We start from the raw sequence: 16,200 nt of genomic DNA, 5'->3' as shown, positions 1-16,200 counted from the left end.
TACTTAATTGTCGAATGATCCATATAGACTGTCACTTTGGTCCTATAAGATAAGATCGAAACTTGTCAAAAGCAAGCACAATAACAAGTAACTCTTTCTCTATTACTATATAATTTAATTGAGCTCTCGTCAGATTTTGACTTGCTTAGTAGATGGGATGAAAAACTTGTTCCTTCATTAGCCCATTACAGCTCCTATTGTGAAGTCACTTGCGTCACATATCAATTCAAATGGAAATTCCCAATCCGGTGTGATGATGATGGGTGCTGAAACTAACCAACTCTTCAAATCATAGAAAGCTCTTAAACACTCCTCATCAAATTTGAACATCGTGTCCTTCTCCAATAATTTACATAAAGGTTTAGCAATTTTGGAGAAGTCCTTGATAAATCTCCGATAGAAACCGACATGGCCTAAAAAGCTCCTAGCACCCTTTATAGATGTTGGAGGTGGGAGTTTCTCAATAAGATCTACTTTTTCTTTATCTACCTTGATCCTATGTCTTATTATCTGATGCCCCAGAATAATACCTTCTCGTACAATGAAATGACACTTTTCCCAGTTAAGTATGAGGTTTGTTTCTTCGTATCACCTTAATACCTTGGCTATATTGGCTAGGCAATCATCATATGTATCTCCAAATACTAAAAAATCATCCATAAAAACTTCCAAATACTTCTCAACTATGTCAGTAAAAATAGACATCATACATTTTTGAAATATAACATGTGCATTACATAAACCAAACGGCATGCGTCTAAAAACAAATGTATTATACGAGCATGTAAATTTTGCTTTGTGTTGATCTTCTAGCGCTACTGTAATCTAATTATACCCCGAGTATACATCAAGAAAAACGTAATAATCTCACCCCGCGAGTCTGTCCAGCATCTGGTCCAAGAACGACAAAGGAAAATGATCTTTCCTAATCACCTTGTTCAACTTACAGTAATCTATGCAAATTCTCCATCTTATAACCGTTCTAGTTGGTATTAACTCATTATTCTCATTCTCAATGATCATAATACCTCATTTCTTTGGCATTCACTAGACTGGACTTACCTACAAACTGTCTAAGATGGGGTAAATTATACTCGCATGTAACCACTTAATGATTTCCTTTTTTACCACGTCCTTCATGATGGGGTTCAGCCTCCGTTGTCCATCAATCGTCCCCTTCTTACCATGTTCTAGGATAATCTTGTGCATGCATACAGAAAAACTAATGCCACGACTATCAACTATGGTCCATCCAATAGCCTTCTTAAATTGTTTCAATACTAAGATGAGTTTCTCTTCTTGCTCTTCAGTCAACTATTCTGAAATAATCACAAGCAAAGTAGAAATGTTACCTAAATAAACATATTTTAAATGTGAGGGAAGTACCTTCAGTTCTAATTTAGGTGGCTTCTCAATTGACGCTTTTGGCTGGACATAATCTCTACTATCTAACTCCAAAGATTAAAAGCAAGATTGCGGATTAAATCCCCTTTGATTAGCTTCTAGCAAAGCTAAGTATTCCTTCCCCTCTTCATCACTTGGAAGGTCTGATGCCAAAATTTGCTCCAATAGATCCTCAACATAGTTGAATTCCTTTTCCATGATTTAATTCCTCTAACTCGGATACTGCAGAAAAATCATCAACTGTGTCAAGAAATTGCATAGACTTAAAAATATTAAATGTTACCTAATCGTCCTGAACACACATAGTAAGCTCACCCTTCTGCACATCAATAAGGGTCTTTTCGGTTTCTATGAAAGGCTTTCCTAGGACGATTGTCACCTCCTTACTTACTTCAAACTCTAAAATAACAAAGTCAGCAGGAAAATAAATTTGTCTACACGTATTAATACATCCTTGATTTTTCCTTTTGGATGTGCTAAAGATCGATCTGCTAATTGAAGTGTAACCTTAGTAGGTCTAACTTCACCTATCCCCAACTTTCTAAACATGGACATAGTGCCTTACCACAATACATTGCTCAAATTTTGTAAGGTATGGTAAAACATCCAAGATCCTTCAACTTTGGGGGTAGTTTATCTTGAAGATATGCACTACATTCTTTCGTCACGGTTACCATCTCAAATTCTCCAAGTCTTTGTTTCTTAGACAGGATATCCTTTATAAATTTGACATAATTCGGTATTTGTTCAAGTGTTTCTACCAACAAAATGTTGATATGAAGTTGCTTGAGTACGTCTAAGAACTTCTTGAATTGGACTTTTTGCTTCTGTTTTTGAATTCTTTGAGGGTTGGGTGGTGGAGGATTCTTTACCGGAACTGGTTGATTCGTCTTCTATGAAAACTATACATCTAATGAAGTTGTTCGCTTATCAGAGTTGACTGGTTTTGAAATTACCTTTTCAGAGTTTACAGATTCTGGTTCTAGTGAGATTAGAGTTTTAACACTTGGTTGAACTTCCACTGCATCTTGAGCAACAAATGGCTCCTCTTTAACTTCGACAGTGTTGGGCTCTAATGTCTTTCTGCTCCTCAATGTTAATGTTTTACAATGCTCTTTCCCCGGGTTTCTTAGTTTCTCTATATCACTAGGCAAAACACCTTGTGGTCGATTCCTGAGTTTAGTTTCAAGCTGGCCCATTTGGTTTTCCAGGTTTTTCAGTGTGGCTGCTTGGCTTTGGATTAAGGCATCATTTTTCGCTATGTATGCCTTCAACAGGTTTTCTAAGCCATTGGATGTTTCAGATGGAGTTTTTTTTGAACTTATTGTGTAAATACAGGTGGCTAGGTTGGTCTAGGTTGGGCGTAAGTGTTACTGGGTCCAGCCCTTTGGTTACTCCAAGAGAAATTAGGGTGGTTTCGCCAAGATGGGTTATAAAAATTGGATTGCAGTTCTTGTGTTCCTTGGTTTTGGTTCTGATTACCCATGTAATATACGGATTCTGGGTTTGATGGACATTCTTCGAACAAATTTCCTTCCCCACAATAAACACATGCTACATTTTAGGTGGCTGAGTTGAAAAACTATTAAACCCATTAGTGGTAAAATTTTTAAGCATTGAGGATATTTAGGATACTAAAGATGCGAGTGAAGTGAGAGCATCCACTTTATGTACTCCAATGACTCATCTTCCTAACACTTCTTGATTGGTTGGCCATTGATAATTATTACTAGCAATCCTCTCGATGATTTCATAAGCCTTGTTATAAGACTTAGAAAGGAAGCTCCATTAGCAGAAGCGTCTACTACCATTCTCGTGTGAGTATTCAAACCATTATAGAACGTTTCTAATTTGATGCAATGAGGGATTTTGTGATGGTGGCATCTTTTTAATAGTTCTTTAAACCTTTCCCACGCCTCATACAAGGACTCATCATTCAACTGTTGGAAGGTAGTAATCTCGTTCCTCAACTTAGCATTTTTTGCTAGGTGGGAAGTACTTGACAAGAAATCTTTCTGCTAACTCTTGCCATGTGGTAATGGAATTTGGTGGCAATGAGTTCAACCAGGCTCGAGCTCTGTCCCTTAGTGAATATGGGAACAACTTTAATCGTAGTGCATCTTCGGGTACTTCAGCTAGCTTGAAAGAATTGCTCACCTCCATAAACAGTCTTAAGTGAATGTGAGGATCTTTGGTAGGCATTCCACTTAATTAACCCACTATCTGAAGCATTTGGAACATAACTAGCTTTAGCTCGAACTGTTGTGCCTTGATTTTGGGTCTCCTAATACCCGAATTAAGATTATGAAACACTAGAATGGCATACTGTCTTAGAGCTCTATCCCTATCATCATCAATAAAGACAGGATTTTGAGCAAGGTTTGCTCTGTTTCCTTGATTCAAATTTTCGTAGTTCATCTCTTTGGTCCTTCTCTGAACTGCTTGTCCTCTTCGTTGTCAAAAACTTCTTTCTACCTCAGGGTCTATAAGGAGTAAATCGATAATTTAATCAATACTCATAAACACTTGAAACAAACACAGAAAAATTAAGTTAAAACTGAACTAAAAAAACCAAAATGCAAAATTAACAAATTCACAAATAATGACTTCTTAAAACAGTCCCCAGCAACGATGCCAAAAACATGGAACGATGGAAATGTGCAAGTGTACACAATCGCAACAAGTAATAAAGTGAGAGGTAAATGTCGATTTATCGTACCCACAGGGACTGTTTAAGAAAATTATTTATGAAATGAAATCCAAACACTTTAGTAATTAAAAATATTTTGAGTTTGATGAAGTGATTAAAAACTAAAGTTTAACTGAGTAAAATAAAATTAATAAAAATAAAAATTCCAATGCATGATTTCAAAAGATGATTTTGATCAAGATGACATAACTATGTTAGATTAATTACATTTCTTAACTTAATATTACCAAAACAATGTTCTTGTTGTTACGAATAAATTTATGGAAACTTGGTAATTTGTTAAATATAACACATACTGACTTACTAAAATAACTAATCTCTTGACCATATTACTATGTCAATTCAAACAATTAATCAATTTTAATAAGCATGTAAAAGATTAAGTGAGGTAACAATATATACCTACATTGAAATGGTTTAATCACAATAATCTTGCAAGTTATGCAATGCTAATGTAACATTTAATACCGTAGCTAATTTAACCCTTAGCTACCTTAGAAGATTAAACATGCATTGATTAAGTATTGTGTCAATTAATTACAATTTTAATACGACTAATAATTAATTCATTAGTTACCTTACAATTGTAATGCAAGAATAACATAATCATGATTTTACTTAATCAAACAATTTACAAAGACCTATAACAACACAAACATAATTTTAATAACATAAGTGGACGAAATGCAATCAACCTAACACGAATTAAATTTAAGCCATTTCTATTAAATTAATAATAAAAAGATAACAAATATTCATAGACATGTTCATAACAACAACAATAAAATTTAAAGGATAGGGAACTAGAATCAAATCTGGTGTTTCTCTGAAGCTTGACTAGTTTGCTTCGCTTCTCCTTCTCCGCTCGTTCTTGTTGAACTGAGGCTTCTACAAGCACTTGAATGCTGCTACCCAAGGTGGTTGAAGGACTCTTTTCCAATAGGGAAATCGGCAAAGAAAATGGACAAGAAAAAGGGGAAAAAAAGGAGAGAAAATGAGTGAAAGTGAAAGAGATGTGAGGAATGAAATATTTGTTTAATGAAGAGGTGTGTAACAACCCTTACCCGTGTCTGACGCCAGGACAGGATACGAGGCATTACCTGTCTTAAACACAAGCAACCATACAAAATTGGGCAATAAAATTTCATTTAATTTAAAACTATTTATACACATGCATACCATCCCTTATAATTGTAATACCCCGAAAATTACTACAGTAAGAAAGTAGGTATCCTTGATAGTAAAGTAAGAAAATAAAGTGACAAAAAGGGAAATTTTGAGTTATGGCAACATTGGGAATTATATTATGACATATTAATTCAAGAAAGGATTAAATCGTAAAAGTGAGAAAAGTTTTGTTACCCAAGAGTAAATACTCAAATTTGAGGGATTAAAGTGTAAATACAAAAAATTTTAAGGACCAATAGTGTAAATATTTTAAGGGTGGAATAATCTAGAAACTAAGGAAAATGGATGAATTAAGACCAAATTGAAAAGGTGAAGAATTTTGAGAGACTAAATCACAATTTTACCAAATTAAGTGATGACTCAAGGATGAAATTTTTAAAGATTATAAAGGGAAAAATAGTCAATTAGAAGAGAGATAAATCTATAATATAATGATGATGTTGGAGATATTTTATATTAAATAAATAAATAAATATTAGTTTATTAATATTTTAATTTGATATTTAAATGATATTTTATTATTTTATTTAGTATATATAAGAAAAGGAAGATGAAGAATCATCCATTCCACCATATTTCCATGCAACTAACGTGAGAAGAGAGGAAAAGAAAGAAAGTTTTGCTTTCTTTACAATTTGGTCCTTCCACCAAAAATTTACCATTTTCACCTAGAAATCAAAAGAATTTCCATAGCTTCCAAGAGAGAAGAATAACAAGGAGACAATGGGGAGCTAGAATATCAAGTTAGATTCAAGAAATAGAAGATGGAGGAGAGAGAAAATCAAGTTAAAGACTGAAATCAATAGCACAAGGTAAGAACATCAAGATTTCAATATATTTTTAAGTTTGATATTATTGAAAAATCATGGAAATAATGTTATAGTAGAGTTTTCTTATATGAGGTCTTATGTTCTTGATATATTAGTGAAGAGAAATAAGTGAAAGTGATGGGAAATATTATAGAGAAAGGGAATAAGGGACTTATACACCTAGTAATCAACATTTTGCACTAAAACAGTTTTGGACAGCAGCAGTAGGTTAAACTTTAAAAATCACCATAAATTGTGGAAATAGAATTCGAGTATGAATAAAATATGGAAATAAATCTTATTGAGTCTAGTTTCTCATAGAATAAACGGTGTAAGTAATGGAATTGTAAATTATGAGAAATAATAAATTTTGTGAGACAAGATCAGAATGAATTCGGGTTCCCCTGTTCTGAATTGGAAAAATCATTAAAAATTGTAAAAAACATAATTATGGGTTATAATTTATATTTTTAAAATCATTAATGAGTCTATTTTCAATAGAAACAAACGAGAATATCATCCAAGTTCTGTACAAAGAGATAATTAATTTTTAGTGAAGAAGGGTCGGAACTGTCAAACAGTGAAATAAGGGAAACTTTAAAGAATAAACTGTACTTATTGGCTAAACTAAAAATTCTGAAAATTTTATGGTAAGAATAAATGTGAGTCTAGTTTTAGATAATATTTGCAGATCTCAATTCAGAGTTCTGTAGCTTCGGATATAATTAATTTAGTGACTATGACTCAAGTGAACAGCTTGTTATGAGTAAACAAGTTAATAGTGGTATTATGTATATATCAAGGATGTGGAATGGAGTGGAGGAGGAAAAATATATGTGAATATTTAGCTAATATGAGTTTATTTTAAAATAGCTAATTTACATGTTTTAGGTTTAGGGACTAAATTGAATAAAAGTAAAATTTTAAGGGTAATTTTGTAAAAATGTCAAAAAGTGACCAAATTGCATGAAATGAATTGTTTTATTATTTAAATTAATAAATTGAATGAAATATTAATTTATATCAAGATTGGGTGGAAATTCGAGAAAAATAAAAAAAATACCAAAATGTCCCTAAATTTTGGTATTTCTACAATTAGCCTGGTAAGTTCGTATAACTTGAATTATATTATTAGATGATTGAAATATATATATTGGATTGAGAAATTGATTTGAATTGTGAACATGAGAAATTGTGAATTGAATGAAATGGAAATGAAGCTTTGAGGCCCTATTTGTTATGAATATAATATTTCGAGGATATGTTGTAAAGAATTATAAAAGCACGTTAAAAATTTGAACGTTTTAATTCGGATGAAATTTTGTAACTCGGTTTAATACATATGCAAATGTATGTCTTCTAGTAATGCCTCGTACCCTATTCCGGCGTCGAATACGGGTAAGGGGTGTTACAATGTGACATCGCCAGATTCGGTCATAACGTTTAGACCGGGTTTGGGGTGTTATAATAAGGGCCTATGAGGCCCTAAAAATACATTTAAAGTGGTTCGAAACTAAACCGGAAACTTTGGAATACTAAGAAAATTTCCATGTTTTGGAAGGTCACACGCCCATGTGGCTCGAGGCACACCCGTGTCCTCAGCCCGTGTAACTCTCTGCTATGACGTCATTAACAAATGAGGGTCTCACAACTCATCATGTATCATGTAAACACAACTCACATCAACATATAATTAATATATATAGGCTTACAACCAATTAGCCAATATAAGCCAAGTTACGTGGCTACATATAAATCAAACCTTTAACCATTACAAGCCAAAATATTTGGCCAAAACATAATAACTCGTACACAAAATGACTGAGTCCCTATACATGCCATAAGCTTAAAATGCTTAAATACATTGATACCGATCAATAGCTTGATAGCGTGATAGAATCTCCGACGATCTCCAACCCGAGCTAGTATCTGTAACACTATAGGAAAAAGAAAGAAAGGGGGTAAGCTATATAGCTTAGTAAGTTTGTATGTAAACAATAAGCAATCTGTTAACATGCTTTTACCAATCCTCACAATATGTTCTCAAGATAATACAATCATAATTGCACATAGTTCCACTATTTACTCATGTTCACATCAAGCTGTCTACTCGTGTTATAGTCACTAAATTATTTATATCTTGCTCTACGAAACTCCAATTTAAGATCCGCTTGATTTTCATGAAAGATTTTCAAAATTTTTGGTTTAGCCAATAAGTACAGTTAATTTTTCAAAGTTGTCCTTATTCTGCTATCTGACAGCTCCGACCTTTCTTATCTAAAAATTAATTATCTCTTAGTATGGGATTCGAATGATGTTCCCGTTTGTTTTTCTTGAAAATAGACTCATTAAGAATTTTAATCATATAAATTCTAACCCGTAATTCTTTTTATAAAATTTTTAATGATTTTCCAAAATCAGAATAGGGGATTCCAAAATCATTCTGACTGTATCTTACAAAAATTCAAATATCTCGTAATATGAGATTCTTTTGCTCACATCGTTTCTTCTATGTGAAACTAGACTCAATAAGCTTTAATTTCATGTCTTATTCAACCTCTAATGTGATTCCCACAATTTTTGGTGATTTTTCAAAGTTATACAACTGCTACTGTCCAAAACTATTTTATTGCAAATTTTACTCTTCCATGCTTTCTTTGTATTAACACTTATTTCGACACACATAACACCAAAGCATATCCATAACTAGCCATTCCAATAACTAATCATTATCATATATTCACATGCCATTCATTAGCCAATTTCACCTATACATCAACAACAAAGACTTAAACATATCATGTCTCAATTTAATTTGGCCTAAAAGCCCCACATAATCATCAATAAAATTTACCACATATTTATACCTCATAAGTATAGACCTATAATCATAAGGTCATCGCAAGATTATTCTCATAAGTATGACTTCCTCATTTACATTCTTGCCAAAATGTCCAATATACATCGAGTTCATTACTCATGAATTTTTCGTACATACTTGTATCCTTTCAACATGATCATACCTTGTCTTTTCTTTGACATAATCTTTGGATTACCCGTTGAACCACTTGGAACACTAAGGATACTGGGGAAAACTCGTACATAATGTATCGTACGAATGCCATGTCTCAGACATGGTCTTACATGGAAATCTCATATCGATGCCAATAGCCCAGTTATGGTCTTATATGAAATCTCAAATCGATGCCAATAGCCCAGCTATTGTCTTACACAAAATCTCAAATCGATGCTAATAGCCCAACTATGGTCTTACACGAAATCTCAAATCGATATTGAAACATCATCAACCGAATTCACAAAGTAATTATACAATTCATGCTATATGAAAACATTAAATACATAATAATGTGATGTTGTATTATTTACACACAAACTTACCTCATATGGAAACGAACGGATCGGATCAACTACTCGTCAACTTTCGATTTCCCCCGATCTAAATCAAATTTCTTTCTTTCTTGATCTATATGAATTCAAATTTAACTCATTTAATCACCTATTCATTCAATTTCATCCAAAATACCTATTTGGACATTTTTGCACTTTAGCCCCTAAAGTTTCACATTTATTCAATTTAGTCCTTATTTCACAAATACACAAAATTCACACAAGTCAATATAACGCAAGCTTAGCCAAATTACTATAGTGCCCCTAACAGCCCAAAACTTTTATTATTTCACATTGCAACCACTCAATTTGCATATTTTACAATTTAATCCCTATTTGACAGTTTTGTCAAAAATCACTTTACAAAACATATTAATCTATCAACAATTATTCATTTTCCATCATCAACATTCAAAAACATCAAGCTATCATCAATGACAACTCAAAAATTCATCAACCAATTCAAAAATTAGGGCATGGGCTAGCTAGAACACGAAGCAACGATCTCAAAAACATAGAAATAATTGAAAATGAGACAAAAATATCTTACCAATCAAGAAAAATAAGCATGGTTGAACCCTAGCTATGGTTTCTCCATGTTAGAATCGGTTGAAGTGTTTTTGTGAAGAAGATGGACATATAATTCTTATGTTATTTTATCATTATTAATTATTTTACCTTTATAACCTTATAAAATATTACTAATTTCAAAAATGTCAAGCCAACACATTCCACTATCACCATTTATGGTCTAATTACCATATAAAGACTTAAAATCTAATGTTTCATAGCTATTAGACACTTTTAGCTTATAGAAGACAACTTTTACGCTTTACGCGATTTAGTCCTTTTTACCGAATTAAGCATTCAAATAGTAAAATTTTTTTACGTAACTTTCACACATATATAATCACATGCTGTAAATACAAAAATTAATATTAAAATAATTTTTTGACCTCGAATTTGTGGTTTCAAAACCACTGTTTCGACTGGACCCAAAATTGGGCTGTTACAAGGTGAAGGAGGGTATTTATAGGTGGGATTGGCTGCTAAAAATAGCAAGAAATTAGCAGCCATATACCCCCATTGGCCGGCCACACATGTGGTAAGTTTGAATATTTCAAACTTGCTAAATTCTGCTTGGGGTGAATCTATAAAGCATAGAAAGTGGAGGGGTTTGAATGTAATTTAAAGGAAAATTCAAGGGATAATTTGCAAGTCAAATAATAAGCTAATTTGAGCTGATTAAGTCAGCATGTTGGACGGTCTTGGGCAACCGATTTGCTCAGTTGGATCAGTCTTTTGATTTAGCACAACTAGGCCTCCTTTCATAATATAATTAATAAGTTTTTACCCAAAATAAATTGGATATAATTAAATTTAATTATATTATGTATTAATATCCATCATTTGGACCATCTTAGGCTAAAAAATTAATTCACCTCAACGCTTCAAAAATTGCTTCCCGATTTTGCGCCTTTAGTAGTGTCTGCCGAGCCAATTTTCACTCTTTGTGCAAATCTGTGAGTTGAGATTGGATGACCGATTACTTAAACCCACAAAAAATGTTTTGATTTTTTATTTGGCGAGAAGTTTAAAAGACAAATAAAGTAAATGAATAAAACTGAAAAGAAACTTCAATTGAACAACCGAAAGAAATTTAGAAATCAGCTCTAATTTCTCAAATAATCTTATAAAGAACTAAGAATAAACTAAAAAAAAGTTGCCTCCTAATCTATTGTCTTGTGCTAATATATATAATGTTAATGTATTATGATCTATTTAGGCCAATTAAACTGCTCAAATGGATAAATGAGGTTGTGTGGACGAAGACACCCTTGCAGAAATATTGGTCTCGTCAAACTGATGTCGCGACTTTGTTGGTAGTCTACATGGACCTTTAGGATGAATGTCGTGACTTTGTCTTCAATAGCTTGCCCCATGGATTTGGGTTGGAAAATTGGCTAAGTGTTGAGGCTTGCTTCAATGTCGTGACTTCCTCCTTGAATGTTGTGATATCCATGATAGTCCACTGACTCCTCAACTTAGGTTGTTTTCTTGCACACTCGATCAACTCGTTAGTTCTTCCTTAGGCCCAAATTGACCTAAAAGGTCGTAAAAAATACAAAAGCTCAATTTATTCAATCTAAACTTAAAACCTAAATAATTCTAAAAATAACCATAAAAGACATAAAATGACTTGAATACAAGCTTCTTAAGTAGTGAAAATAGCTTAATTTGGAATAATAAATTATGACAGATCAAATTTTGCCACACTTAAGTCTTTGCTTGTCCTCAAGCAAACAAAACACTCAATATGCAATAAAGGTGTCCATTGAGCATGCTTAATGAAAAGTAATTAGTTTGAAGTTGAGATTTTAAGAATGCTTTTTCTAACGTGCAATTTCAACATGATATACAAAACACTCATAGCTTGTAAAATTAAACATGAGAATTCACTAAATTATAATATCAACAATTAAAAAGGTGATTAAGCATGACTCCATCAAAACATACTACACAATTATATCAACATTTTTTTCCCATTTCCTTTGTCCTCTTCCCTTGTCAATTTCCACTCTTGAAAGTGAGCTTGCATCCTCCTTGGAGTAGCAACATTCAAGTGTGCGTGAGGGCCTTGAATCGACAGAATAAGCAAAAAGAAGAGGAGTGCACTAGTTTGGCTTCGGAGAAACACCGGGATTTGTTTCCTAGTTCCTTCCTCTTTATGTTTTCTTGTTTATGTTGTGATTATGAACATGAATATTTTTTGTGTTGTTGTCCTTGATTTAATTAAAATGACTTAAATTAAATTCGTGTTAGACTGATTGCATTATGTTCGCTTAAATTATTAAAACCATGTTTGTGTTGTTATAGGCCTTGGTAAATCATTCAATTAAATAAAACCATGTTTATGTTATACTTACATTATAAATTGTAAGGTAAATATATAAATTATTTATTAATCGGATTAAAATTATAATTAATTGACATAGGATTTAATTAGTGCATGTTTAATCTTCTAAGGTAGCCTAATGTTAAATTAATGACGATATTAAATGGTACATTAGCCTTGCATAACTTGCAAGATCATTGCGATTAAATTGTTTCAATATAGGTATATGTTGTTACTTCACTTAATCTTATGCTTGCTTATGAAAATTGATCAATTGTTTGAATTGCATCGGAATATGTTTAAGAGATTAATTGATTTAGTAAGTATGTATATGCATTAGTTAACAAAATACCAAGTTGTCGTGAAATTATTTGTAATAACATGAGCATGGGTTTAGTAATTCTAAGTTAAGGAATGCAATTGATCTAACACATTTATGTCATATTGATTAAAACTCATCCTTTTGAAATCTTGCATTGGAATTTTTCCTTTTATTTTTCTTAGTTAATTTATTAGTTATTTTTAGTTTTTATAAACACTTATTCAAATCAACATATTTCCCTTCACCAAATTGTGTAAAGTTGCATTTCATAAATATTTTCTTTCATAGTCTCTGTCGGTACGATAACTTGACATTTACTTATCACTTTTTTACTTGTTGCAATTGTGTACACTTGCACATTTCTGTCGTTCCAAGTTTTTGGCGCCATTGCCGGGGACTGTTTTAAAAGACATTATTTTTTAAATTGTTAATTTTGCATTTTGGTTTATTTTTTCTATTAAATTTTAATTCCAATATATATATTTGGTTATTTTTTCAAATGTTTATGAGTATTGATAAAATTATTGACTTACTCCCCATAAACCCTAAAATTAAAAAGACTTTCAGATAAAGGAGAAAACAAGCGAACCAAAGAAGGACCGAAGAGACGAATTTCAAAACTCAAAACCAAAATCAAGGAGGAGCATTCACTTATAATACTTACAATTCGATGATTGTTACCGGTGATAGAAACTGTGCCATTTGACAGTATGTCATTCCTCTATTCAACAAGCTCAATCTGAGTATTATGAGACACCAAAATTTGAACTAAATCCAGTCATGTTCCAAATGTTTCAACATATGGGTTAATTTAGTGGGATCCTATTGAAGATCCATATCTTCATCTTCAACTATACATGGAAGTGAGTGACTTATTCAAACTAATCGAGGTGACTGAGGATGCCTTGAGACTGAAATTTTTTCCATACTCTATAAGAGATAGAGCACGAGTGTGGTTGAACTCCTACCTTCTATTTCAATAATTTAATGGTAAGAGTTGGTTGAACATTTCATGATGAAATACTTTCCTCCATCTCTGACCGCCAAGATCCGAAATGAAATCACTTCATTTCAACAACTTGACAAAGACTCTTTATATGAGGCATGAGAGCGGTTCAAAGAGTTATTTTGAAAGTGCCATCATCACGGCATTCCTTATTGCGTTCAAATAGAGACTTTCTATATTGGTCTCAATATTCATAGTAGAACGATGGTGGATGCTTCGGCAAATGGAGCCCTTATTTCTAAGTCTTATAATGATGCTTACGAGATTATTGAAAGAATTGCCAGTAATAACTATCAGTGGCCAACCAACCGAGCACCCTTAGAAAGATGAGTAGTAAGAGTACATGAAACGGACGCATTTGCTTCTTTGGCAGCCTAGGTATCCCTTATGTCCTCTATGCTTAATAACATAATTGTTAATGGTTTCAATGGTAATTTGATAGGTCAGCAGTCGAACTAATTCAAGAATATTTCTTGCCAATACTATGGAGATGGCTATTTCTTTAAAAATTTCCCATTGAATCAAGATTCAAAATATTACATGGGAAATCAAAATTGGAATGGTGCGCAATCAAATTCTTACAACTTTTCATGGTAGAATCATCCAATTTCTCCATAAAGTAATCAATGGGTGGACCATAGCGGCTCTTCTATGCCATATCTACCAAATTATCCACCAGGATATTCTCAACAAGTGCAACAACCCCCACGAACTAAATCTTCAAGTAATCTTGAGAATTTGCTGAAGGCGTACATAACAAAGAAGGATGAACTAATTCAAAGCCAAGCAGCAACATTGAAGAATTTAGGAAACCAAATGGGACAGGTAGCTAATGAATTCAGAAGTAGACCCTAAGGTATTTGGCTGAGCGACACAAAAAATCCAAGAATTTAGGGCAAAGACCATTGCAACGCAGTCACTTTGCCAAATGGAAAGACATTAAAGCCCAAGGTGGTTGAGGTTCAAGATGAGCCTGTTGTAGCTCAAGATAAAGAGGAAGTTCAATCGAGTGTTGAAAGTCCAGTTTCAAAGAAGTCAGATACAGTGATACTTGATGAGGTATGTAACACCCCAAAATAGGCCTAGGAGTTTTATGGGTATTTTAGTAATTTTAGCCTTAGGGTATTCGAAATTTTGTGACATGGTTTATCAGTAATGCTTTTTACTATGTCTTTTAGGAAATCAAATTAATTTTTGAAAATAAGTTTTAAATACTTTTAATTTTGAAAATAGGATTGATTTGTAAATGATTCAAAACTTAGAGTTTTTAAGAGGAAATTAGACCAAAATTTAAAATTCACACTATATCTTCCCCCACCTAGTTTTATTTTCACTTAACTTCTCCCTTTTATTTGCTCTTACCGTCCCATGCTCTCCCAACTCCTCCCATTCAATTTCCTTTGTCAAACCTAAATTCTTTTGATTCCTATCAACATTAAACCTCCATTAAATACCAAGAAAAACACTCAAAATCACCATTGATTTCTCTCAAGCTTGTGAGTTTTTTGGGTTTTCAATCAAATGCTTAGTTTTTCATTGTCTAAGGTAATGATTCAAATCCTAAATAGTTTTAAATGTTATTTAGTCTTTAAAACTAAGTTTTTAGCTAATAAATCGCATGTTTTGAATAAAAGCCGAAAATTAGGTCATTAATGGTGAAATTCATGATTTTGCATAAAAACGATGTTTCAAAGTGTTTTCTAATTAGTTTTAACATGATTAGGAGGTTTCTAAGCTTACTTTAAATTTTTGTTAAAGATTTCTTGAGTTTTAATGAATTTTTAGAAAATAGCCATAAAATATGTCGAAAAAGTCGATAACATGAATTGAATATTTTATTATAGTTTTAATGATTTTATTAATTATAAATTAGCCCTTGAAGTTCCCCTTAAGTTTTTTCAAACCCCCTCCTCTTTTTGTGCCTTCTATTTTTAGCCCTAAGCTAAAAATAACAAGTTTGAATCACTCAAACTTGCACCAAGCATAGATGACTAAGAGAGAGGGAGTGGATGATGTTTCTTTGCTATTTTTAGTAGTCATTCCCACCTATAAATACCCCCTCCTCCCTTATTCATTTCACACACATCTCTTCATTTCTCTATTCCATTTCCCTTATTTTTTTCCCATTTCCTTTGTCCTCTTCCCTTGCCAATTTCCACTCTTGAAAGAGAGCTTGCATCCCCTTTGATGTAGCAACATTCAAGTGTTTGTGAAGGCCTTCAATCGATAGAATAAGAAGAGAAGAAGAAAAGTGCACTAGTCTGGCTTCGAAAAAACACCGGGATTTGTTTCCTAGTTCATTTCTCTTTATATTTTCTCATTTATGTTGTGATTATGAACATGAATATTTAATGTGTTGTTGTTCTTGATTTAATTAAAATGACTTAAATTTAATTTGTGTTAGATTGATTACACTTTGTTCACTTAAATTCTTAAAACCATGTTTGTGTTGTTATA

At 32.6% G+C, this 16,200-nt stretch overlaps 2 non-coding genes across 2 annotated transcripts; one reads left to right on the top strand and one right to left on the bottom strand.

The window, feature by feature from the left end:
• The first annotated feature begins 3,270 nt into the window (after window positions 1–3,270).
• On the top strand, window positions 3,271–3,377 carry LOC121223845 (small nucleolar RNA R71). The gene has a single exon (XR_005921311.1). It is a non-coding gene; the product is annotated as a small nucleolar RNA R71 (small nucleolar RNA).
• Window positions 3,378–13,782: 10,405 nt separating this feature from the next.
• LOC121224043 (small nucleolar RNA R71) lies at window positions 13,783–13,889 on the bottom strand. The gene has a single exon (XR_005921506.1). It is a non-coding gene; the product is annotated as a small nucleolar RNA R71 (small nucleolar RNA).
• Window positions 13,890–16,200: the final 2,311 nt, after the last annotated feature.

Source organism: Gossypium hirsutum, chromosome D11 (genome assembly GCF_007990345.1).
Source record: "Gossypium hirsutum isolate 1008001.06 chromosome D11, Gossypium_hirsutum_v2.1, whole genome shotgun sequence".
Classification (NCBI taxonomy): Eukaryota; Viridiplantae; Streptophyta; class Magnoliopsida; order Malvales; family Malvaceae; genus Gossypium; species Gossypium hirsutum.
The sequence above is the reverse complement of the archived record's forward strand: the minus strand, read 5'-3'. Positions and strand labels throughout refer to the sequence as shown.